The sequence below is a fragment of the Eutrema salsugineum genome, unplaced genomic scaffold (genome assembly GCF_000478725.1).
Source record: "Eutrema salsugineum unplaced genomic scaffold, Eutsalg1_0 scaffold_4, whole genome shotgun sequence".
NCBI lineage: Eukaryota > Viridiplantae > Streptophyta > Magnoliopsida > Brassicales > Brassicaceae > Eutrema > Eutrema salsugineum.
In genome coordinates this window covers 4,661,102-4,687,818 of record NW_006256686.1, presented here as the reverse complement: position 1 = coordinate 4,687,818, position 26,717 = coordinate 4,661,102, and the positions used below count along the sequence as shown (strand labels likewise).

Sequence of the window (26,717 nt, the reverse complement as noted above, 5' to 3'; positions counted from 1 at the left end):
TCTGCATTCAAGCCACCTACTTAACATTCACCTGATAAATTCTAGCATTGCAACGATTAGACTGTCTCTTGCTGCAAATAGTGCATTGTTCAGAGACTCCGCAATGTTACTGGAGGTCATATTATACCTCTGACCAGAAAAGTGTGATCTAGTCCACAGCACAAGAGGGATTTTTTCCATGTACTCCCAACAACGATAATCAACATCCTTCAGCCTTGCGTATATAGTTTCTTGAAATTAGAAACTGTGAACGCTTCTCCAGCCTTTCCGACCAAACTTTTCTGAACGGAACCTTTGTATTTACCGTGAACATTTCTCTGGATATGGACAAGACATTCACCGTGGTGTGCCTGTGGATACTATTTCTTTTTAGCTTTGGCAATTCCATCGTGCCTATCCGAGATAATAGTAAGATCAGAGGAATCTGGAATAATGTCTACCAACTTCTCAAAGAACCACCTCCATGTCTAGTCAGACTCTGCATCAACAACGGCGAACGCTATTGAAAAAACATGGTAATTAGAATCTTGTCCACTGGTCGTTAACAGACAACCCTTATACTTACCAATCAGGTGAGTTCCATCAACAACAACTACCGGTTTCAAATGTTTCCATCCAGATATACACGCAGCCAATGCCATAAATACGGACTTAAACCTTATCATACATTTTCCATCTTTTTCATCTCTCTCGGTTGACAAATTTGTTATGGTGCCGGGATTAGCATACTTGAGCACATGGAGGTAAATCAGTAATAATTTGAAAGAAGTCTCTTGTGTTCCGTGAGCAGAGTATATAGCCAGCTCCTTAGTTTTCCAGCATTTCCAGTACGAGGCTATAATATTATATTCGGAGAGAACAATCGTAGGTAGCTCACTCGCACGTGGACCAACTATTGCATTCTCGTACTTAGACTTTAGCAGGGCCGCCATGACTTTAGAAGTCACATGCTTAGAAAATTTCTTTCTTGTATCCGGGTGGCATGTATGCTTCAAGCACGCCTTCCTCACCTCATACAACGCAGAGTCGCCAACTTGACACCCCAACACCCTCCAATCACATATCTTTGCTGGACATTCTTCTTTGCATGCCTTTTGAATTCGAACGTCACTACATTCTTCAGCACATTGATGGCTAACGTGACTTTAAAGTGTTCCTTGTTCCTGAACTTTTTCCCAACCCATATCTCTCCATCTTCATTTGACAAATCAAGTTCATCGAAATCCCCTTCCATATCATCAGAGACTGGTGCCACATCCGGAAATCCATATAGTTATGTACGTTTAATCGCTTTCTTCAGTTCTGCACCGCCATTCTGACGCCCCCAAACGACATCACCTGTCGGAGTCTCCACAAAATCATCATCATCTCCATGGGGAGCCATAACCTTCTCACATACAGTCCTCTTTCTTCCAGGAAAATGAATAGGACTCTCCGTTAAGACAATGGAGTAGTCCATATGGTTTGAATCACTCGGCTCACTTCCGCGACTACTTCCACAACCCCCTGAACTACTAGAGTCATCGTTATCCTCATCAAATCCAGGTTTAGAATGGAAACCCTTACCATCTGCTAGTACGTAATCATTTCACCAGTCAAAATCATAATCCGGATCATAATCATCATCAGAGCCGTATGCGTCATCGTCAACATCATCAGCTTCCTTCTCTTCCGAATCTCTCACCTCGTCTGATTCCCGAGACATTTTTAATTCCAACTCAGGGTGGTCAACAGAGACAACGTTACTTGGAACATCAGGTTTTACATTAACGGAGGTGTTAGTGGTGGCCTTAGCCTCTACTTACAGAGACAGCTTCAGGTTGTACACCTTTGGAGGTGTTCATTGCGGCCTCTGCCTCTACTTTCTTGGCATGTGCTATCACCAAACAATCATCGATATCTGATGTGGTGTGTGTCGAGGGTTGTCAAGTTTTACCCTAAATGAAATCAATAGCCGCAAGTGCACAGCCGATCGATTGTAGTACTTAGGGATCGAATCCACAGGGAAGGAGGATCTTTTCCTGCAAAAAGCCTTTGAAATAAGTATAAAGTAAGGAAGTCTAGAACCAAAACGGTTTTGTGGGGGTTTGGTAGTGTGTTTAAAATGTAAAAACGAAATATTAAAAGAAAATACGGGAATTAAATGACCTAATAACTAAACTTAACGAAAATGAATAAAAATGAGAAAAACGGATATTCTAATTGCTTAAATGAAAATCTACTAAAAAGGAAAGACAATATTGAACTAAAGCTTGAAATAAAAAACGGTGTAAATCAATAGGAAAGAAGGCGTTGGGGTTCAGAGAAGTTTTCTCAGGGGTACGAACGATTCAAAACATTGCTAGAGAGTAAAATTGATAAGATCTTAGCTTAAACTTTTCGAACTGGAGTCACGGACGTATGAATACGCCACTGTCATGATCATAGACAACTATCTCTCTCAACCCTGACCAGTAGGTTTCCACTCTGGCCCTGGAAGAGAAGAGATGCATTATGTTTAAGACTCGTCCTCATTCACAAATCACCCATAGGTAGGTTTCCACTCCTATGTTTGTTTTGCTCTCCCAAACTAGATCTGACACCGGATGAACACTTTCGTGTCACCAAGCATCTGGATCAGATTGTAGTTCATGACGCTACTCTCATGCAGTAAAAACGAATTCAGAAGAAAAAGTTCTAAGATTCGGCTCAAAAGCTCATGGAATCCTCATCGAATATATAAATCCCTATCGAAAATCCCTTAATCCCAACAATAAAACTACTCAGACATAATGAACGAAATCAAAAACATAGTATTAATAAGTAGAATAGAAACCAAAATTGAAATAGAAATAACAAGGGTTCAAGAGACAAATCTCTCTCTCCCTAAAAGCTAAAGCAAAAACAATGAAAGTATGAAGTAATAATTCGGTTCTCTATTATTCGTCTTCGATTAAGGTTCCTAAAACATGTATTTATAGTGCTCTGGACGTCACTTAGGGTTTCTCCAAATGAGGGAATCATTGTGGGCTTCAGAAATGGGCTTTTGGGCTCGGAGTTGGCTTGCCGCGGTCGGGAGTGCTGTGACTGCGGGGAATGAGTGGTTTGCCGCGGTCGGGATGCTTCTGACCGCGGGAAATGGCCTGTTGGCCGCGGGTGGAGTTGCTTGCCTGCTGGTTTACAAGACATCTTTCTCTTCGCGTATCTTTTCATTGAACCGTTGGATTGCCAAGCTGTAAAGTGTGCTGGAAAGCTGATACTTCCATCTTTAGGGTCTCCAAATTTGATCTGGATCAGACGGTGAGAAGGCCTTCAATCAGGGGTGAACTTCTGACGGTTTGACTCTGAGCTAAAATCTGGTTTTCTATCCATTTTGTTAAGTTTTTCCCTAAGTTACCTGAAAAGAGTCTTGGAAAACTACAAATACTAGAAAACATGATAAAAGTACTTAAAAGCAATTAAAAACATAGAAAAAGTATTTCAAAACGATCCATAAAAGTGGTCAAAATACGGTGTTATCAACTCCCCCAGAGTTAAACCTTTGTTTGTCCTCAAACAAAGCAAAAGCCTAAACTGGTTTAGTGAAAACAAAAATAGGGAATGCACAAATCTCATAGACATGAACTCCTAAACTCCAAAGATAGTGCATCAATCCACAACTTAGTCTAGAAAATTCTCACCAATGCATAAGAGATACTAGTCCACTTTTTCCGTCATGCCAAACTTAAACAATTTAAATCTTGATTCCAGTCAACTAGCTCTCTACATTCATTAAGTTCAATAGTGAGTTCTCATTAAAGACATCATCCAGGGTAGACGGCGTTTGGCATTAAAGGGCTATTTAAGTAGTGGAGTCAAAGTGTTTCGGGTTACCTGAAGATCTGGAGGATGCAAGATAATATGCAAAACCGCAAGAGAGATAAGGACTTGTTGATGACCACAGTTTTCAGTTACTTCTTCTTGCCAAATGTTGTTACATATTCCTTCCTCCTTTGTTGTAAACAGCTATTCCCCCAGGCTTAGATTCTTTCCGGGAATCAGAAAACAATCACCAAAACTCCATAAAATCAAACTCCAGTTGCCTTGGGACTTAAAATTCGACCTCTCTAGACTCTCTAAGGCTTTTATTTCCTTTATTTTGTTATTTTCGGATTTTTTTATTTTTTTTTTTATTTTTTTTTATTTTTTTGAAAAGGAAATGCCTTTTAAAGAGAGAGAGATTAGAGGACGAGATTGTACCAAAATTTGAGATTTTTCTAAGGCAAACTGAGCTTCCTCTTGTGTTGAATCCTTCCGGGAAGTTTTCCGGCAAATCGCAGGTCTCTATCCTTGGTGACTGAAAACTGCGTCGTTCCTCTTTCTCTCCAACGTTTTTGCACTTATCTGCATATAAGACAATACTCCCTCTGTTCAGAAATAGTTGATGTTTAAGGTTTCTACACACAAATTAAGAAAGCTTGTGTAATACCATTTTTAACCTTTTAATTATTGTCATTATATTGTTTGATTTTTAATTTGTTAAATAAATTAAATACATAAGATTTTAAGAAGGTCAAATGTTGCTGATCCCAATTTCTTTAATTCACAATCATTAATAACATCACAATTTCACATACTGGATAAATGATCAATTTATTCTTCTTAATCAAATTTATTTGTTTTTGACTTGAAGATGGAAGAACACAAGATGGAAGAACACGTACAAAAAAAAATTCATTGTTGAAAATTTTTAAAAAATTTAAACATGGAGCCAAATCAACAAAACATAAAATTTTTACCAAAACTTTTAAATTTTGTTTTGGAGCCAAACTTAAATTGACTATGCTTATAAATATCTACGAGACAAACAAATGAATCACAATTTCATTCATGAATTCTAATATTGATCTGAATCTTCCATTTATAAGTGATGAAAGAGAGTTTTTGTTTGATCTAAATGAAACTCCACCAAATGAGGAAGAAGAAATATATAATAACGAAGATGATGATCTTCCAATCATTAATAATCCAAGCAACGACTTTCTTCATGCAATTGATCCAGGTATAATTTTTGTTTTCATTGTCTAATCTACAAAACTAACAATTTCTCATAATTATATAAAAACTGTAAAGTTTGCACTTTCTGATTATTTTACAGTCAATAATTCCCATACTCTGAATTGATATTGTTTCGTTTCTTATTGTATTTTTGATATTTCTAAACATGTATCTAATTTGCTAATATTGATAATTTTCTAATTTGTTTATTTGTTTAACGAATTGTATAGTATTGCAACAACAATAAGTCAACAAATACTGCTGTTTCTTTGACCATAAGGCACATGTGCCTTTTTATCTTAATTAGTTAAAAAAGTTTAAGTTCAACTGTTATCAATAACAGCATTCGATTTTTCGTTGGTATGTTTAAGATGGTCAATATTGATAAATTGTTCTTTATATTAATATGCAGATATAGATGGTCACGTAGAGACTTCACATGGAACCAAAAGACATATTTCGAACAAGGAAAGATGGGCCATCTATAATGCTTTACTAGAGAAAAGTAGTGATGGGAAACTAAAGAAAAATACCACACGAGAAGTTTTTGATTTGTTTTTGGTACCTATCCAAACGGTGCAACGGATTTGGAAACAAGCAAAAGAAACTTCAAATGGTGGAGAAGTTGATGTATCCCACAAAAGATCCGGACGCAAAAAAAACTGCACTTGATTTGAATAAAATTACTGAAACTCCATTTCACAAGAGAAGGACACTTTCGGTCACTTTCAATGGTTTTGGGTATTGCTCATTCGGTGTTACACAACCGTCTCAAAGAAAGTACGCTTCGACGTCATACTAATGCCATCAACCAAGTTTAAAGGAAGAGATATGAAAAGTAGGTTAGAGTTCTGTTTCTCTATGTTGGACAAAGATACTTTGAGTCATGAACCAAAATTTGTTGATATGTACAATATTGTGCATATTGATGAAAAATAGTTTTATATGACAAAGCAGTCGGAAAAATATTATGTACTTCCCGATGAAGAAACGCCATATCGTACTTGTCAAAGTAAGAATTATATTGGAAAGGTGATGTTTTTAGCTGCGATGGCTCGGCCAAGATTTGACGAGGAAGGAAATGAGACATTTGATGGAAAAATAGGAGTATTTCCTTTTGTTACTGTGCAACCTGCTAAGAGGCGAAGCAAACACAGAGATGCAGGAACTCTGGAGCTAAAAGCATCAACTTCCGTGAAAAGAGAGGATATAAAAGCATTTTTGATTGAAAAGGTTATTCCGAAAATCCATGAAAGATGGCCAACAGAAGATCGGGGAAAGACCATTTTCATCCAACAAGATAATGCAAGGACACATGTTAAATGTGATGATAAAGAGTTTCAAGAAGCAGCTACCAAGAATGGTTTTGATATTCGTTTGATGTGTCAACCACCAAATTCACCAGATCTAAATATTTTAGATCTTGGATTTTTCAATGCCATTCAATCCCTACAACATGAGGCATGTCCGAAAACCGTTGAAGAACTTGTCGCTGCGGTGGAAGAATCGTTTGACAAATACCCAGCAAAAAAGATAAATTATATCTTCTTGACTCTTCAATCATGCATGAAGGAGATCATGAATATTGGAGGATCGAATAATTATGATATCCCTCATATGAAAAAAGCTACACTTGATAGAGAAGATCGACTTCCTCTTCAAATCAGTTGTGAAGTTTCATTGGTACAAAGCGTAATGAACACATTAGCTTCGTCCGAGTAGTCTAAGTCTTTACTAAATGTGTTTTTATTTATTCAGTTTTCTTGTGGGTTTGTTATTTTTTAAAACAATTTATGTTTAATAATTATTCAGTTTTTTATTATGGTTATTTTATTATACTCATTTGCCCAATAATACTTCATTAACGACAATAACACATAGAATAGTACAAAAATTAGAAATGTGAAGTTATAGTATTTCACATATTTTTTTCATAACAGTTAGCTACATACATAATACGATAAATAAAAACATGGTTAAAAATCATATCTACATAATAACAAAATCTGAACAATGATTTAAAATCATCTGATGAAGCATCATAATATTTACGAGTTTATAGTTTTAAGGTCACAAAAAGTGATTTTATATCGCTTGAGGTTAAGATCTTGGTTAACGTATTAGTAGCCGGCCATTATAAGCTCATTTGCTTTTTTTTCCTTAAGTTAATTAGCTATTTATTTATGTTATCATGAACAAAAAACAATGCTTATTTCGGCATATAAATACACATAATAATAATTGAAATAATTAAGCATATTTAGACATTTCATGTTCTACTGCATTTGAATAACTATGTGTAGAGACCGTAATCTTTAAGGATAATGGCCACATAGCAGCTAATTAGAAATTGTGTTTGGATGGAAATTTATAAAGAGAAATATGGATGGATAAATTACAAAAAAGGTAGACTAAAAAAAGAATCAGAAGAAGTAGAACTGTGAAATTATATTCCACTATTTATTTCCATAATAACTTGCCACATACGTAATACAGTAAATCAGAACAGAATCTGAGTTTAAAAGGAATGGGGAAGCAAAATCTTCAACATCTGGAGCATGACTTCTTCCACTCCTACGTCTGGATAAAATTCTCCTTCATCATAAAAAAAAAGCTTGTTCAAATCGAAATCGCGATTAACACGAAAACAAATCTTGTAAACTGGCAGATCATTGTTTTCATTCTTTTCCTCTTTTTCCATTTTGATTGTAAGATTTTTTTTGTTGTTCGATGGAAAAAGAAAATAGTGGTTAGGTTATACAATGAGGTAGGGTTATATAATGGAGAAAATTAATAATTAATGTGAGTTAGGAAATATTTAATGGTCAACAACTTGGAAATCTATATCCTTTGTAAAACACTAAAAAATAGGAGTTAATTATGGAATATATTATGAGTTTTTGACTAAAAAAGATCTCAAAAATATAAAGACAAAAAAAGTCATTTTATGGTAAAATTTGCATTGAAAAATGAAAACATCAAATAAATCTGAACAAAAAAAACTCTCTAAAACATCAACTATTTCTGAACAGAGGGAGTAGAAAACAAGAGTGCATGTGGTTTGAAAGAGGATTGGTTAAGGTGGGGAACAAGCTAAAGATGAACTAGCCATTCAGGATCAACTGAGAGTGGTAAAAGGATAAAGGAGTCCTGAATGTATGATTCGTTTCCCTGATCTAATGCTTCAATGAGAAAATTAAGTCCAAATTAAGTCCAAATAAAACAGAGCTAGTGTATCCCTTCATCTAAATCGAAATCATTCAAATTCCTCTGGGTACTTCGTTTCAAATGTGCTTAGCTACCGCCTAGTCTAGTCCTAAATCATGAATGAGCATGTCACTAGGAACAGTCTAAAGCACACAGTCAACTATCATTGATTTATGTTCACCATTCTCTTTAAAACATATTTTGTTTTTGAAAACCGATTTTGAAAAACTTTAAAGAAAATGCAAAAAGTGTAGATAATGCAAGACTCATGAAAGAAAAGTGGTTAGAAAGGGATGAAATCCTCCCCCAGATTTAAATCACACTGTCCTCAGTGTGAAACAAGTCGAGATTGGATGAGAAAAATGCATAGATAATCGAATTAGTAAGGACAAAGAGAACTTACCTGGATCCGGGATGCTGGTGGAGATGAACCGGATTCATTCGAAGGGGTTTTGGAAGGTGATTAGGTGGTGATGAAGGTGGTGGAGGGTGATGAATGAGGTGGAGGGTGATTGGTGAGGTGGAATGGGGTGAAGTGGGTGGTTTGGAGTCGGGTTTGAATGTCAACGACCAAGTGCCGCGGTCAGGGGCCGCGCGACCACGGCAACCAAGTGTTTGGCCGCGGTCAGGATCACGCGACCGCGGTCGATGATATGTTTCCCGCGGTCAGAACATCTGCGACCGCGGGGGCTTATTTCGCGGCCTCTTCCTGCTTCTCCTTGGTTCCTGCTGGGCCGAGCAGTCAGGTACCATCCTTCTTTTTGGTTTTTTCGGGTTTTTTGATTTTTTTTGCTTTTTTTTTTTTTTTTATAAGAAACACCTGAAACTAAGAAAAAGAAAAAGATCAAAAGAAAAAGAAAGAAAAATCCTAAAGAAAACAATACCTAAATGGGTTGCCTCCCATTAAGCGTTTTTGTTTTAAGTCGTTTAGCTCGACTTTTGGTGTTGGACGTGACTTATTCCAATGAAGAAGACCTTGTCCTGAGACAAGTCTTTTTCGACATCTCCTTGCTTTGCCTAGCAGGTTCTTCGTCACTCCGAAATTTTTCTTCAAACTCTTCTGCTGCAGAACGTTTTCCTGCATTGCTGTTGTATGGGACAGCTTCTGTGAAGACATCTTTGTCGATATTAGCAAATGAAATCCTCCGGTTTGGCCAGCCCATTATAGCTCCGGAAGTTGCTAGAAAAGACCATCCGAGAATCATTGGATATGTTGCATCTCTCGTCTCGCCAATGTAGAAGTCGACAGGCACTATGCAATCTCCTATTCTCAAAGGAATTCATGAGCTATTCCTTGAGGTGTTGCATTGGAATCATCAGCTAGACTAATCTTTGCTCTAGTCCTGCGCAGGTGTTTAATACCAAGTCTCAAAGAAATTTCCTTGGACATCATGTTAAGACAAGCTCCAGAATCACATAGCACGTTTTTAAACATTTCTCCTCTAATAGAACAAGAGATAAGAAACTGACCTATACCTTCTATTTTATGAAGTGTTCGAACAGGTTTACCTTTTCTTGCATGATTGAACAAGTCTTTTATCTCAGGGATTGATTCTTTGCTCTCACAGAAGTAGTGGCCTATCATAAAGTCCTTGCAAGCTCTGGCAAACGTGATTCCTTCAGGCAGATTTCGAACCACATCATTGAATTCGTCGAGCTTTTCTTTGCTGATTTTGTTGGTGTATAGGCTGCAGTCTTCCTGATTTTTGAGGTGAATCGCATAGACAGCTGCTTTTGGTGTTTTCATGTATCGAGCTCTCATAAAGTATCTATGGATATCCTCTTTAGACTCCTTGCAGTACCTGAAAAAGACTTGCAAACGACCAAGTTTCCAGATTTCATCAAAGCTTAAATGAGCAGGTGACTACGTTGTTGAACTCCATTAGTTTTTCTCTACTGATGTTGTTGGTGATCCATTGAATTTCTCCTGAGTCGTCTTCTGAGGAATATCCTGCGTTTGGATCTTCTACAAATAACCCATACTCTTCATCTTCAGAGTATTGCTCTTCATACTCATCTTCACAAGACAAAGCCATGTTGCAAGGCCATGACTTGTCCTCTTCTTCAGATCTTTGGGTGCTAATGGAGCAAACCAGTTGTTTATGGAGTGGTTTAGTCATCCCAGGAGGTGTACCAGACGTACAGATGCTTGTATGAGCTGAACGAGAATGTTTTGGGACGTTTTTACGGTTGGCCTTGACTGCAGGTGACGCGACCGCGGGGAAGCGACTATGGGCCACGGGCAGGCCTAACACGACCGCGGGAGAGCGCTTGTTGGCCGCAGTCGGAGCCAACGCGACCGCAGGAGTTTGTCTCCGAGCTGCTATGCTGCTGTTGCTTCCTCCTTTGCTTCCTGGATGGTCTCCTGGGTTTTCTAGCTTGATGTACTTCCTCTCTGGACTTGAGTCTTTAGTTTTGGTTGCTGGAATCTGCTCTCCAAGTCCTTTCATGATCTCCTCAACCTTTTCTTCAACTTCATCAAGAGCATAGACTACTTTGTCCATGGTTGAGTCAAGCTCTTCGGTTTTGTCGATGACTTTGTAAACCTTCTCTGAAACTTCAACTGTAAAGTCATAAGACTCGTTCTTAGCTTCGTTTAGGGCCTTGTCCACATCATCAAGTTTGAAATCCAGGTCCATGACTTTGTTTTTGGTGTTGCGAAGCTCATATGTGTGCTTTGCTTGCTCTTCCTCCATGCTGTTGAACCTGTTAGCGATCATAGCTGCGTCCTCGGTTGCACGTTCTTCTATTGAATTGACTTGTGAGGCTAGGTTATGGATTTTTTCATTGAAAAGTTTCGATATCCCATCAATCCTTTCGTTTAGGGCAGCTGTAGCGGTTGCTTGAGCTTCTATGAACTGTCTGATCACGCCTTCGAGCTGACTCAATCTGTTGCTGAGCTGGACGTTCTCATCTTGCTGGAGAACCTGGTGAGGTAGGCGATACATAGAATATCTAGGGTTCGCCATTGGAGGTGCGTAGGGCTCCTTCTGGAACGTTCTGTAGTCTTTGGTTCGAATTTTTTCGCAGAGATCGCGTAGATATTGCTTCTCTCTGCGTCTGATGGCTTGAGGAGTGTTATAGAAACCTTCCTCATAGTGTATATTTCGATTTATAGGATCCATATCTTCTGAAATGGAAACAAAATAACCGAAAAATGGAAAATTGCAGAAAAGGGGGTTCTAGAGTCGATTTACCAACCTTTCTCGGGGTTTTGCAGAAAAGGAAATGCGTGCCTTCCCCGGCAACGGCGCCAAAAACTTGATGTGGTATGTGTCGAGGGTTGTCAAGTTTTACCCTAAATAAAATCAATAGCCGCAAGTGCACAGCTGATCGATTGTAGTACTTAGGGATCGAATCCACAAGGAAGGAAGATCTTTTCCTGCAAAAAGCCTTTGAAATAAGTATAAAGTAAGGAAGTCTAGAACCAAAACGGTTTTGTGGGGTTTTGGTATGTGTTTAAAATGTAAAAACGAAATCTTAAAAGAAAATACGGGAATTAAATGACCTAATAACTAAACTTAACGAAAATGAATAAAAATGAGAAAAACGGATATTCTAATTGCTTAAATGAAAATCTACTAAAAAGTAAAAACAATATTGAACTAAAGCTTGAAATAAAAAACGGTGTAAATCAATAGGAAAGAAGGCGTTGGGGTTCAGTGAAGTTTTCTCAGGGGTACGAACGATTCAAAACATTGCTAGAGAGTAAAATTGATAAGATCTTAGCTTGAAATTTTCGAACTAGAGTCACGGACGTATGAATACGCCACTGTCGTGATCATAGACAACTATCTCTCTCAATCCTGACTAGTAGGTTTCCACTCTGGCCCTGGAAGAGAAGAGATGCATTATGTTTAAGACTCGTCCTCATTCACAAATCGCCCATAGGTAGGTTTCCACTCCTATGTTTGTTTTGCTCTCCCAAACTAGATCTGACACCGGATGAACACTTTCGTGTCACCAAGCATCTGGATCAGATTGTAGTTCATGACGCTACTCTCATGCAGTAAAAACGAATTCAGAAGAAAAATTTCTAAGATTCGGCTCAAAAGCTCATGGAATCCTCATCGAACATACAAATCCCCATCGAAAATCCCTTAATCCCAACAATAAAACTACTCAGACATAATGAACGAAATCAAAAACATAGTATTAATAAGTAGAATAGAAACCGAAATTGAAAAAGAAAGAACAAGGGTTCAAGAGACAAATCTCTCTCTCCCTAAAAGCTAAAGCAAAAACAATGAAAATATGAAGTAATAATTCGGTTCTCTATTATTCATCTTCGATTAAGGTTCCTAAAACATGTATTTATAGTGCTCTGGATGTCACTTAGGGTTTCTCCAAATAAGGGAATCATTGTGGGCTTCAGAAATGGGCTTTTGGGCTCGGAGTTGGCTTGCCGCGGTCGGGAGTGCTGTGACCGCGGGGAATGAGTGGTTTGCCGCGGTTGGGATGCTTCTGACCACGGGAAATGGTCTGTTGGCCGCGGGTGGAGTTGCTTGCTGGCTGGTTGATGGGACATCTTGCTCTTCGTGTATCTTTTGATTGAACCGTTGGATTGCCAAGCTGTAAAGTGTGCTGGAATGCTGATACTTCCATCTTTAAGGTCTCCAAATTTGAGCTGGATCAGACGGTGAGAAGGCCTTCAATCAGGGGTGAACTTCTGACGGTTTGATTCTGAGCTAAAATCTGATTTTCTATCCATTTTGTTAAGCTTTTTCCTAAGTTGCCTGAAAAGAGTCTTGGAACTACAAATACTAGAAAAACATGATAAAAGTACTTAAAAGCAATTAAAAACATAGAAAAAGTATTTCAAAACGATCCATAAAAGTGGTCAAAATACGGTGTTATCAATATCTTCATCATCTGCTTCATCATCGGGTTGACTAGACGCTGCCAAAGAAGAGGCTATGAAGTTTGTTGGCCCTAAGGACTTTCGCCGTTCCATAGCAATTTGAACTTCAAGACTTTCCTTCCGTTTCAATCTCACCATTTCACCATTTACTGACTCCTTGAATGTGACAATAAATTCACAGACTTATCAGACTTATGCAGCGAACGGAATAATTTGTACTCTCGAGGAGTAACTATCACACATGGACAACTCCCATCACCATTAAGCTCAGCTAGAACATCATCAAACCAGTAGGAAATCTCCATCGAAACAACTCTCGGGTCTAATCCAAACTCATGCGCAATCAGATTTCTCAAATCATCTGGTCCATACACATCTTTGCAATTTATGCACCTTCCACGACGAGATATGTCCATTTTGAAATCCTGATCTCATGTATAGTACCTTATCCACGTTCCTGCCATAACGAGAATGAACGCATCCACTGCAAATCGCGAACACCATATCTAAAAAACTATTGGCAAATAGCGAACACCAAAACGAAAAATTCAAAAATAACTATGACAAATCTATGGGTATACAATAATAGGATTAAGTAACTAACCGTGGTTGTTATCCTCTTGATCATCGCATAATTTCTCCTTCAATTTCAACATCTTTTCGAAAGGGAAACTAGGGTTTCTAATTTGGTTAGGGTACTTTGTTTCTTATTTTCACCAATTTATCTCCATTATCTCTAATTAACCACAATTTTCCCGCCAAAAATAAAAAAGAATGGGAAGGGTAGTTTTGCGTCTAATGAGTTGGATAGTTTTGCCATTGTTTCTGACCCATAACAAATTTCAGGGTAGTTTGGCCATAGTTTCCGGCCCATAACCAAAGCCTAGTATGCTAAGGTGGTTTTTGGAAATTTCATTCTGAAATTCGAAATCAGGCAAAAAAAAGATCCAATCAAGCGCGTGAGGTGCTATCTTACCGGCTGTTACGCGCGCGGACACAGACTATTCCTGGGACCCATGGTATTTTCTGCGTCTGTATCTCTCTAAGGAACAGACTTCTCTGTCTCTCTCTCGGAAACAAAAGTAAGTTTGGCATTATGAAAATATGTCCTTACCCTAACTAATTAAAACTTAAAACTATCAATTTCTCAAATTAAAACTTAAAAACTACCCTATTTTCAAAACAACCCAAAAAAAATATTAACTGTAAACGACAACAATCATATAGCCCCACCATAGAAACTGTAGATCTTACGGCATTCGATAAAATCCCCACTAGAGGCACTGCCTACATATGTAAAACTCATAGTTGACCGATTAACCCCAAACAGAAATAAAAAAATCCGAAATTGTCGAGAAGACCAAAAGGAGACTGATGTAAAACTCTCAAATAAAAAACACTTCCATCCACTGCCAAATCATTTCTTTCTTCGATTCGACGCCGGCGAATTTAAATCGGCGAGATAATCTCTAATGTCGCCGTCTCGATAAACAGGTTACTTCTTATTACTTGTTTAATTCTTTATTGTTTATTTCTTGTCGGGTTCTTCAGTTTGGTCACTTGAGAGAGTCTATCAGCTTACTAATTTATAAAGGATAGAGTCTATTCCAGAGTTGATATGGGGAAACTCAGTGCGTTATCCATAGAGATAATCGGATAAGCAGAAGCTAGTGTTGACAAAAAAAAGAAAAAGAAAAGAAAAAAATAGAATCTAGTCATCAAAGAGCTAGTTTCTTACATCATTCCTTCGTTTATTCTTCTCCTAATCAACAGTATCAGTCGATAATATAATTGTGCTTCTTCTGCTATCACCCACATTTTTTCTCCAATGTAAGCTCATCATTTTATTTTGGTAAAGTGAAATACAAAATCAATATCACAAGTGAAATGAAATAAATTTAAATTAGAAATACTGACGCGTAACCACACAAAAAAATAAGGCAAATAATTATTAACTTATTTTGTTTATCCTATTTCTTTATATTATTTAGTTTCCAATTAAACTTTTATAATTTCTAGTTTCCTTTAGAAATTCAATATTTTTTTTCCTTTCTATTTTATCTTCTTTGAGATCTAAATTATTCATAAATACTGACAATAAATATTACAATTCTGATCTTATAATAATTTATTATTTTTAGCTCTACAAAACTAACGTTTTAGAAGTCTTAAGTTTCATAAAATAAATAATAAAAGTTTGAATTCATGTTTTAATTAAGCAAATAACAAAAAAAATTCCCACCCAAAATTCAAAATATAAGTTAGAGATGAGAGAGTAAAATGTTTATTTGATCAAATTTGGTATTTAGTGAGAGATTACGACATTAATAGTTTATAGATAAAACATAGAAATTAGAACCTGTAAACCAATTTCCGTTCTATCAGAATACAGAAAACGATTTTTTTTTGGGCAGATTCCCACTACTTTGTGTGTATGAATCCATATATAGATTTAATAGTTTCTATCTTTTGAATTGTAAATTTTTATCTGAATATATTATTTTATTAGTTTCTATTTTTATAATTACACAAATGATAGGTTATTTCATATCTTATTGTTAAAATATCATTTAACATTATTTTATAGGTTATTTTATTAGTTTCCATTTTTTCAAACAATTTTTTGTCAATTTAAAAATAAATAACTATAAATTGAAAATTTATATTATTATGTTAATACATATCACGATTAATTTAATAATGACATACACATATGTTGGTAAGTTAGTATTATTATCTTATGTATTACATTTACAGTTAAATTCGCCAGAAATTTATTTATAATAAAAAAATAATAGGTAGAGATTTTCATTTCTATTTCTTACAATTATCTTCCGAGAGTCAAATAATCACTACAGATTGGCCTTGTGTATTATTACCTCTTTTTGGTTTCTAATTTAATTACAGTTTCCATATATCAGTTTAGCTTACGGAGAGAGCCGACCGAGTGGATTTCATTATCTTGTACAAACCACTATGAAGTATTGGAGAAGGTAACTTCCTATAGTTTTATATTTTATTTTTAAAAATCATCCATTAATCTACCGGATTCGGACCCGGTTTTGACACAACGGCCGCTTTAATACAAAGTTACAAACCATTATGTAATATGTCACAATATTTAATGAACTGGTTTTATATATATACACATTTCCGTGTACGTTGGTGCAGATATCACCGTGTGAATTTGGAGCGATCCTCAACCTCTATATGTGATACTGTTATAGGACGCTTAAAGATGGTTTACAGGAACATGAAAACCCTTGAAAACTGGAGGAAGACTGTCCTGTTAGTTTGCTTGGCTGCTTTGGCTATTGATCCTTTATTTCTCTTTATCCCTGTGATTGATTCTCATAGATTCTGTTTCACTTTCGACAAGAAGCTTGGAGCAGCAGCTTGTGTTGTTCGTACCATTATTGACACATTCTATGTGATTCATATCATTTTTCATATTATAACCGAGTTCATTGCTCCTCGTTTACAAGTATCATTAAGAGGCGAGTCATTCATATATTCTAAGGCTATAAGGGAAAGAGGCCTCTCTTTTTACTTCATTGTTGACATTATTTCTGTTGTCCCCCTTCCTCAGGTGTGTTTACTTCCTTTGTGACATCTACTTATCAATAGTTCATTTTTATTATGGTGACATCTAGCATTTAAGATCGATGTGCAACGAAAAATCTTGTAGATTGCGGTCCTCACTCTCATTCATCGATCTGGCTCGTTGTTGTCAGAAGAAAGACTGAAATGGATTATACTTTCTCAATATATACCAAGAATCATTCGTATCTATCCGGTTCTCAAAGAAGTAACAAGAGTCTCTGGTACGGTAACAGAAACAAAGTGGATTGGGGCTGCTTTAAACCTATTTCTCTACATGTTGCAGAGTTATGTTAGTCTTTGCTACTGCTATCGTTTCGTTATATAGAAGCAAGAAATTTTTAGAACTGTGATGATGGTCACTGGTCAGGTGATTGGGGCTTTCTGGTACTTGAGTGCAATAGAGAAGAAAAACATGTGCTGGTCTGAAGCGTGTGCTAGGACATCCGGATGCAATCTCTCGAATCTGTATTGTGTGAGAGGTGGCGGAGACATTAACAGTCGTTTTCTGAACACTTCATGCCCAGTAATGGACCCTGAACAAATCACAAACTCCACAGTCTTCAACTTTGGTATGTACACTGATGCATTGAAATCTGGGGTGGTAGAGTCAAGGGATTTTCCGAGGAAGTTCGTTTATTGCTTTTGGTGGGGTCTCCGAAATCTTAGGTTAGTATATATATCTAACCGCAAAGAGAAGTCCATGCATCTGCCGAGGTTGTCTCATACCTTAATCCCCTCTTTTAACAACTACAGTGCTTTGGGGCAAAACTTGGAGACAAGCAACTCTATAGGGGAGATCTTTTTTGCTATCACTATATGCGTCTCTGGTTTACTCTTGTTTGCTGTGCTCATTGGAAATGTTCAGGTAATATGCTCATACCTCATAATCTAAAGTTTTGATCTAAGTAAAGCTGATTCTTTTGGTCAATAACAGAAGTATCTGCAATCAAGTACGACGAGAATAGATGAAATGGAGGAGAAAAAGAGGGATACAGAAAAATGGATGTCCTCTCGGATGCTACCAGAGCATCTTAAGGAACGCATTAGGAGATCAGAGGATTACATATGGCGAGAAGCCAGAGGCACCGAAGAAGATTCTTTACTTCGCAGGCTTCCAAAAAACCTTAGACTCGAAACCAAACGCCATATTTACCAGAAGGTCCTCAAGCAGTTAAAGCGTGTAAGTTCCCTTTTTGTGATTAACTTACTTGTCTATCTCTCTTCACCTAGGTCTAGTTGTTCATTAGAAGTTTCTGACTTAGAATGTGAGTTTTAAGCTAGTGTTGAGTTCTTAGCAAGTGTGCGTCCTTGAGTTGGGACGCCGTCCTTGAGTCCACTAGTTCAATTTCCAATTTTGAAAAAGACAAATGTTTCCCAAGGGAGAGATTTATTATGAATTTTGACGTAGAATTTCCTGATTAATCCTAAAATAAATAAAGAAAATTTGAGACTTCTCAAGTTCATTTGCTCAACAACATGATTTATAGAAACATAAATAAATTAATATTTAATTGTCAAAATATTCTAGATTTAAAAGACGTTGATTCTAATTTTTAAATTCTAAAAATTAAACTTTACATTCTAAAAACTAAATCCTAACCCCAATAGCTTAAGATTAACGCTATGTTAGCAGGAGCTATAGTTTCTCCGATACGATTGCGGTTTTAATCAAGAGCGCATATAAAATGCTTTATATTTGAAGAAAGTTACGTATGTTATGGATTATTTATGGAAACTAAGAATTTAAGTTACTGCAAATTGTGTTTGATCTTTATGTAAAAATAGGATTCCGCAAATCTCAAGCTCAACATATGAAGCCAATATTATAGCAACAAACAAGAATCATAACAGGAAATTTTATGCAGCTACATGAAATTTTATGCAGCTACGAAACAATATTTCATAGCTTACAAAATGAGGTGTAACAACTAACAACTAACAAAATAAATTACAGCAAGACGAAAACGCTACAACATAATATATCAAATGCTTACGAGCTATTAAATAACAAATACTATACTACAGCATTTTTAAAAACGCTGTAACAACAAATATTAAAGCATTTTATATGCACTCTGATAGACGAATCTATCACAGCATATGTAAAACCGGTATCGTATCGTTCATGGAAACGCTATTAAATGTAAATGCCCAATTTTCTTGTAGTGTAGAATATGTTTGACCCTGATTTTTGCAAGCCACAAAACCTGATTTTGTCCAACCATAACTATTACTACATAACGGTAATCAGCCTTAACCAACACTTACTTAAATTTAATTTATTTTTTGCTTTTGTTTCAGCTGCCTTGGTTAGAAGATATAGATGATCGGTTACTAGACGTTGTATGTGCTCGTCTCAAAACGGTTATTTACGCAGAAAACGATTACATTGTGCGCGAAGGTGAACCAATAGAGGATATGTTGTTTATAAAAGAGGAAATCTAATCACCTCAAAGACTTATAATCATCGTGGGATTAGCTTTACCGGTGATTTCTGTGGAGAAGAACTTATCACTTGGGGATTGTTAGATCATCAAAATTCTCAATTCCCTATCTCTATAATAAAACCATTCAAGCTCTGACAGAAGTCGAAGGCTTTGTTCTCTCAGCGGATGATGTCAAATTTGTCACTGCTCAGTATGCAAGCAAGCAACTCCATACCAGGCAAGAATTTCAACTGAAAAAGCAGGGCTGACTTAATCGTAAATTAATATATTGGTGAAAATTACTTGGTGAACTATTTTGGAGACTAATAATACAGTGGACAGTCAAAATTCAAATATGAAGTGAAATCTATGAATCCCAATACAGTCATACGTCTGTGATTGAATGTGTTTGGGTTTTTCTGATTTTACCTCATATTCGAATATTGAGTATCCATCGTATTTGGTGTACGAGATAAGTATCTTGTTTCCCAAGTTTACTTCAACGTAATAACCCCAACATATGTCAACTTCAACGTAATAACCCCAACATATATTTTGTAACTTGTTTATCAAGTTAAATTCAACGCATTAACATTAAATAACTTTTTTTTCTTCTTTTTGGCAATGATTTTGTCAGGTTTTATTCGAGGGAATGGCAGAATTGGGCAGCATGTCTTATACAAGCAAAATGGGTGAATCATTGTAAAAGAAAGCTCTCAAAAGCTTTACGTGAAGAAGAAGCCAAAGTACATAACACTCTTCAGAACGATGATTCAGGAGGCAATACACTCAACTTATGTGCGCCAGCTCTGAGACATTTACGGGAGATTGCATCACGCAACTATAGATTCCGTCAGATATCTTTGCCAGAGAAACCAGCCTGATCCTGAGTTTCCTATGGATAAACCTTAACTGTGTTAACAGGTAGAATAAAGAATGTATATTTATTTATTGATGAAAGAATCTATAAATATATATGTACCCTTCTATATCTATAAGATTTCAATGATAACTATTAATCTTATTAATATTGTTTATCTACTAATCAATCTTATCCTATGTAAAAGGATTTAGGATTTCACTTATAAGAGGATCTTGAATCTCTGTAGTTGTTTTGTTCTTGTGCACCGTCTCATCAACTCAACATGATCCATACGCTCTCTTCCAGCTTCTTTTGTTTATAAAAAAAAGAAACAATTAAATATTATAAAACTAAATAAAACAACTAAATATAGAAAAAAAAAAGAAGTTATTATTTACTCTTCTCTTCTCGACTCAAAAAACTCGTCGAACCGGAGTTGTTAACGTATTATCCCAATATCCCTGGCTCGTTCAATTCCTTTTAAGATGTCTTTCTTTCTTGCAGTACCAACAGGTAACCTTCCTATCATTCTTGGATTTACATCTTTTTTTATCCCACCATGAGAGTCACCAGAGTCCCTCTTAGACTGTCTTCCTTGGTCGTATGTGTAGAGAGTCGTAGCTGAGCCGGTATTTGTCTTACCATTCTCAGAGATTTCTCTTTGCTTAGGCTTTGCAGCTGAGATCACCTCTTCCAGAGATATGGATTCTTTTCCATACTTCAAAGAGTGTGTTGCAATTGATCATAAACAGGTGGAAGTGAGTTCAAGAAAACTATAGCCTGGATCTCATCAGTGATGTTCACATCTAGGCTACTCATCTCAGCAACAATCTTGAAAAACTTATCAACTTTCGAATCAATTGGTTTTGATCCATCACATCTAAACGTATAGAACTGAGACTGAACAAAGATCTGATTGGGCAGAGACATAGACATATACAACTTTTCTAACAAAGACCACATAGATGCAACAATAGTGAAGTATTTGATCTTTCGCAGCACCTGATCACTAATATTTGCTATGATCATATCCTTGGCTCTTTCATCTTTCTCTAACTTCGAAAGATCAGTGATTACCTTGGTTTCTTGAACCAATCCTGTTGACGGATCTACCTTGGCACCCTTTTGAGCTCCGCTTTACTCAATGGAACAGTGATCTCAAAGTTATCACTGAGTACCATATCCTTCAATCCTGCAACACTAAAGTGAGCCATCATCCTCTTGGTCCACATCGAGAAGTCACTGGTACTGTCGAAACACACCACTTCAGTTCGAGTCATTGTTGTTACCATCTAAGTGAGGAACCTGGCTCTGATACCAATTATTGCGCCTAAACCTCAACTCTCTGATTTGATTCACCAGACTCTACCTCGGTTTAGCTCACGATCTCGGAATTCGAAAGTGATTGAGAGAAATGTAAAGAACAATACACGAAAGAACACACGATTTTGGTTATCCAGAGTTCACTAACGATGTGGTAAGCTACGTCTCTGGGCCAAACTCAGTCCAGCATATTCACTAGCATGAAGGAATCGAGTTCTCTAAAACATAGAATCTCGCAAGAAAATGCACACTAGCTATTTGCGATAATGAATAAAACGATCTAACAAACTCGGGGAATCTGACCTTTTATATCTAAGGCCTTACATTAATCAGGCTAAACCAGAAATACACCAGCTAACTCAATTGATTACTAAACCGATCAATCAAGCTAACCAATGCTCTGCACCCTGATAACCTGAGTTCAATCGCTTCTAAAGACACCTAAGACTAGGCCAATTCTCAACACATCTGCAGAGTATAGGATACTAATTTGACTGGACCAGAGTACGGTCTATATAAGTCCAAAATTCCCAACTTAAATTTGCATAGTTCCTCACATTTTTGCAGTGAAATTGATTAACTTTTTTTTTTAGAAAAATAAACAAAAACTGATACAAGTGTAGTCCCACCTCTGATATATTCGACAATGGGAAGTTCGAGAGAATTAGCCACTGGTTGGTCCTGTGGCTGTAGTTTCACTTCTGCTTTCGTCAATGTTCGTGACCTTCAAGATCCGATCACCGACCCGATTGCTTACCGAAAAATTGTCTTCACGGTCACGTTTTTCGCTGGCGCGTTTCAAGCCATCTTTGGACTCTTCAGGCAAATATTGCATCGAGACTCGTTATAATTTTCATATAACTATGTTATATTTAAAATATTATTATTTTGGACCAACGTCAACGTAAAAAGTGTATATTTTCACCTAATAAGATATATTAGGAATTAATCCGCATATTGTCCGGGATAATATTTTTCAAAATTTTTTTTCAATTTTATTTTATTTTTTTAAATTAAAATTAGTGACAAAAATCTTTTAACAAAAAATAAATAAAATTGGTGACAATTTGATCACACATATATAAACATCACACAACCGATATTTACTTGTATATATATCATTGAATAAGATTTTAAGCTAGTTTTGTAATGCGGTTTAATTATTAGTAATTTTAAATATAAAAGTGATGTGATATTAATATATATATATACTTATATACAAACTAACATGGATTATGATCTAAATATATATATATATCTATAAAATAAGAATTTAATTGTGAATATTAGAGATCAAATTATCATTTTTAGTGAAATTCTATAAGATGTATTAATAATAATTATAAATAGGATTGTCAAAGTGGATAAATCCGTCTAAGTAATCTATTTCGTAATTTACTAAAATATTTTTTTGATCAACCATTAAAAAAATATAATTAAAATTTTGAAAATATATTTCAGTATTTTTCTATAAAATAATTGAATTGATTTTCGAAAATGATATTAATTAATTATAAAAATACGAATGAAAAATATTGTAGAATTTTAAATAGATTTTTTTATTTATATATAGATTGATTATTATTTAAAATAATAGAATATATTCAAAAAAATGTGAGTTTTATATTTAATTATTTTTTATGGAGGAATATTTAATTGAGTTTTTAAATTTTATTTATGTAATATTTTATAAGTAAAAATTTATTTATGTAATATTTTATAAATAAATGATTATTTATGTAAATTGTTTTGTAGTATCTTATAAATAAAAGTTCGTTTATGTAAATATTTATTTAAATAATAATATAGAGATGTATATCAGATTAGTGTTTCTGGTGGATTTTCTATCACACGCTGGCACACTGCACTTGTCGGCTTCATGACTGATGCTGTCATTGTCATTGGTTTACAACAACTCAAAGGTTTATTTGGTTTATCTCATTTTACCAACAAAACCGATTGGTTTTGGTTTTATCTTCGGGTTTCCACTCGCTTCATCATCCAGTACGCACCGGTTCATTTGTTTTATTTTTTTTTCTTCCCAATTAAAATCCAGGTCTGGAAATTATCAAAGTTTTCCTTTAATAATTAGGTGACTGCTAGCGCAAGACATATATTTTTTTAATTTTTTTCATGTGAATTTTAGTATATAAAAAAATTAAAATTGTAATTACATATTAAAGTTTTAGATAATTAATTGATAATACTTTTATTCTATTTTAATCTATTCATTGGGTAATATGTTAATACACAAAATAAGTCATTTTTGGACTTAAAATAAAAAATAATATTAGAACTACATCATTAACTAATATGCCTAATTTTTTTCGAATCAATAAATATCTATGTTCAAAATATCGCTAGACGTTAGTCAGACGGTTGACGACTGCCTTGCGTTTAGTGAATTAATCAGAGATTAAATGGTTATTAATCAGAGATTATTTTTTTTATACCACTATGAACTTATATATTTTATTTATTAAAATGAAACAATGTTCAATGTGGCCTAGTGGTTTTAGTAGGTGACGAGTTTCAATGCGGCTGAGCAAGTAGCAAGTTTAAAGGATACATTTTGTAACCTTTTTGCTCGATTTTAATTGATAAATGAGAATCACTATATTGCTCTCATCTTCAACCTTACTACCATGGCTTTATAAAACCCTAATCCGTGCCACAACTGTAATTTTTTCATCATTTACATTATTTCTCATGATTTTTTTTAATGTTACTAGGTCTCGAGCCACCGCAAAATCACGGAGGAAATCAAGTATTCTAAATTCTTAATTATTTTTAATTAGATATATCTAAGTGAACATACATATAACAAAATGTGATGATACTTAGATGTAAATATTCAATTTTTTGAAAATAACAAATATTATAAGAAATAATAGATATACATCTATATAAAATATATTTATATAATTGACATTAAGAAGAAATTAAACAACAATTATAACCAAAATGATCAGTCTTATCAATAGAACTGAATCGTTGATATATATATATATATATATATATTACAATGACAAACATTACTATGATATGAAATGTTAAAATCCCTAAACAAAGAGAATAAAATTCTGGTGCAAAATCTTGTAAAAAAAAATTCAAATTTGTCATGATATGTAAAAGTTTTAGAAAATATATGGCTTTCAAACCATTAGAAATAGTTTTGATACATTTTAAGTCAACATTATCTTTTAGAAACCTAACTTTGCTTTGAATTTTTTTCGTGTTTAACCGTTGATCAAAACTCCCGGTATCTAAAAAACTGTTGACCATTATTCGAATTAATATAAACATGAAAACAAAAAGAAAATTTTAAGTTATCAAATCTTTTATCAAAATAAAAAATACATGGATTGCTTTGTCACCAAGAATTAAAGAAAATTTATATTGTATTTTTTAAAGATGAAGAAGAGAGTTTCTTTATGACATAATAAATATATTTATCTCATATACTTGAAAGGAATCTAAAACACATTGATGACCTAATTATTTAGATATGTATTGGGAGTCTCATATACACTTTGTTACTCCCCACAAACTTGACATCGAGTAAAGTGCCGACTTTAGAAGCACAACTTCGATAATTTAATAAGAACTTGACTAGTTAAAACAATTCCACTTTGATGAAGGCATAAGACTTTATTCACCGTAGATAATAAATATCAGTGTGAAAACGTTTCTCAGTTTTGCTAAGAACCACATGCGGTTCAATCAATTACTCTAATTAATTTGTTAAATGAACACATTTAATTATATTACTTAGTTGAACAGCAAAAGAAAGTAATAAAATTTTGCTACATATTCCACAAATAATTTTGGACGTTATATGATATTATAAATTTAAATTAATGGTTTATGCCAGCTGGGTTAGAATCACTTAGTAGAATTTTTGTTTTTAGAGAGTCGACATATTTGATTGCTAGAATAAAAAATAATTATATATAATTCACAAAAAAAAAACTTTCCAAGAATATTAACTTAAATAAAATGAAAAAATATGAGAATATCAAAGGTCAATAGCTCAACTGAAAATGTATCCTGGGATAATCCAAGAGGTCACAGGATCGAGTGACAGCTGAGATGGGTAATAATATTAAACGCTGGCTCGGACCTAGGAGATGTATGAGTTTTGGCCCAAAACCTCCAAATTATCCACACAAAAAAAATGAGCATAAGGGAGTGAAATTTTACATGCATTCCAAAATATTTGGTCATAAGAACTACATGCGAACTACATGCGGTTCACTTAATTAGTTTTTTTTTTGTTAAGTAGTTACATGTTATTATATTTTTTAGTTGAATGACGAATCAAAGTATGGTAATGAAAAATATTAAGATGGACATTGTGATACCCAAGATCTAAAACCATCTCCATCTGGAGGATGTAAAAGGGTTCTTATGTTTTTAAACTAATTAAAAAAAACTTAAAAGCTAACATATCGATTCTAAAAGTTCTTGTATAAGAACTTATGTAAGAGGAGTATATATAAATGTGGTGCATTCTCATTGCTCAAGTTTTTCTGGGATGCTCTTTCTCCTCCTTTTCTCTCTGCTCTCTCTATTTTTAAATAATTGTTTTTAGAGACTTTCTCTCCTCTCTCTCCTCTCAAAAATTTATTATTAATTTTTTTTTAAAAACTCATGGGAGAGCTCTGCGATGGAGATGCTCTAAGTTAAAAATCTAAACCACTTATAACAGTATATACAGCCAATATTGAATGTGTAAATAGATGATTTATATATATTTTTTTTTTCTTAAGAGAAAAATCAAATAAAAAAAATTATTTTTACCTTAATATTAAGAGAAAAATCAAAAAAATATTTAAAAATTAAAATATTATTTTTACCTTAATATTATATATACTTATATTCAAACGTAACTCAACATAATGCATGTTGTTGAAAACAAAATTCAAAATCATCTAAATTTAATTCATATCTACAATCTAACAAGCAAAAGTAATTGTTACTCTACTTTGGTTTGAGTTGCATTTTTTAATCCGTACTTGTTTTATCTGATCTATTTGATCTGCACTTGATCTCATTGAACTCTGCATTGTTTAATTATTATTTTTTATCTTAAGCCATCATATATATGAAGATTTTTTATAGATAGCAGATCAAAAATTTTCATCATAAATTTTATTTTGCATAAACTATAAATTTAAATGTTAAGATTATAATTAAACTACATATGCAACACATATGAATTGTTTAAAAATGATTTATCTGTGGCATTCTACTTTGATATATAAACCATATTTTCTTTCTCCAATAAAAGAAATGAATTTGCGACACGTTGTGGTTGTTTATGGTTTATCCGTCAAAATTTTGTTCATATCATTTATAATAAACTATGAATTATGATTCATTTATGCACCTCATTTATTCTCTTCTTACTTTCTGA

The 26,717-nt window shown here is 34.6% G+C and overlaps 1 pseudogene; it reads left to right on the top strand.

The window, feature by feature from the left end:
• Positions 1 to 14,417: 14,417 nt before the first annotated feature.
• Positions 14,418 to 20,056, top strand: LOC18014206 (annotated as a pseudogene).
• Positions 20,057 to 26,717: the final 6,661 nt, after the last annotated feature.